At 33.7% G+C, this 1,410-nt stretch overlaps 2 protein-coding genes across 2 annotated transcripts in view; both read left to right on the plus strand.

Moving 5' to 3' along the window:
• Window positions 1–1,410, plus strand: part of LOC107085716 — a 14,110-nt gene that overhangs the window by 11,251 nt on the left and 1,449 nt on the right. The gene's annotated exons all lie outside the window — the stretch shown is intronic.
• The window catches only part of LOC107085700, a 16,859-nt gene that overhangs the window by 8,151 nt on the left and 7,298 nt on the right, over window positions 1–1,410 (plus strand). The gene's annotated exons all lie outside the window — the stretch shown is intronic.

Consider the following 1,410-nt stretch of genomic DNA (forward strand, 5'->3'; position numbering starts at 1 on the left):
AATATTTAAATTATTGTATATGTTTATTTTTCTAACATAGTCATCATGGATATACTCAAACAGGTTAACTCAGGTTATTTCAGATTAAATGAATATATGTATCACAGGCAAGAGCAGACTAATCTGATTCCAAGCTTTTCTCTTTTTTAAATATTAAAGCTTTCATATCTCTATCATTCTATATCAGTGTGCCTTTCTGTACTCGGGCCCTGCTACAAGGTCGACATTTATAACATTGGGTGTTTTAAGTAAAGACGGACCTCTTATCATCCCTATTAGGTCAATTAGACAGTTTAATTATATTTTTTTCTACTAACTGAACACTTTTAGTATAAGTAAGACTTTTTTTTATATAGCACATTTCAGTAACAAAACAATTTGAATTGCTGCACATAACAAAATTGAATATGACAGCATAACATATAAAGTGCATTGCAGTGGCATGAAGGTAATTTAGATAAGATGATTATCAACAATCCACACAGTAAATACATACATCTTCTGTGTCTTTATCTGTCAGGCTCACAGTAGACAGGCCCCTGTCTCAGGCAGCCTATGGGTTAAAAGCAGGATACACGCTGGACAGATCACCACTATCAAAGGGAAACGCAGACAGAAAGCCATCCACACACACACACTAATACCTAAGTACAATTTCGAGAAGCCGATAGACCTAACAGTCATGTTTTTAGACTGTGGAAGTAAGGCAGAGAACTATAATAATTTTGCTTTCACAAGGAAAAACGTGCAAAACCAATGCAGAAAGAACGTAGGCTGGGAACCAACCCTAGAACCAAACACCAACCCACTGAATGAAAATTAATGATAAAAAGATTGACAAAAGGATGAAAGGACTACAAACCTCAATAATATTTGGATAGCTCAGTCAAAAGTCCATATTTAACAAATCCATAGAATTATAAAATCTTCTCAGATTTCAAGATATAAACCTCAAACTGAAAATCAGTTAAACAAATGAATGAATAACTTCTTGTTTGTTTGTTTTTTTATAATACAGTGAAGTAGATTTGAAATAGTAAATTGCAGACTCATGAATTTTAATTTTTTTAATGTTATGTTTTTTTTTCCTTTTTATGAAATGTCAGGCCAGTAGCTCCGTAATATCATAAGTGATAATATGATTTCAAGCACTGTGGGATTGCACACTGTCATTACCTGCCCTTCTGATGCTGAAGGAGGAGAAAGGGGCACAGTGTATTGTAGAACCGGTCTGAGCAAAATTGATAGAACATGTAGATACCTTTAGGATAATATAACACATTTAGAGTAGAATTGATTACTTTTTTTCAATTCAAATATTGACAAAAGCAAAAACTGACTAGCCAGAAATGATCATATGGGGCAGGCACAGGTGGGTTTAATGAGCTTGATTTTAATGAGTGTAAGTCA

This window comes from Cyprinodon variegatus, unplaced genomic scaffold (genome assembly GCF_000732505.1).
Source record: "Cyprinodon variegatus isolate N-32 unplaced genomic scaffold, C_variegatus-1.0 Scaffold131, whole genome shotgun sequence".
In the NCBI taxonomy this organism is placed as follows: Eukaryota; Metazoa; Chordata; class Actinopteri; order Cyprinodontiformes; family Cyprinodontidae; genus Cyprinodon; species Cyprinodon variegatus.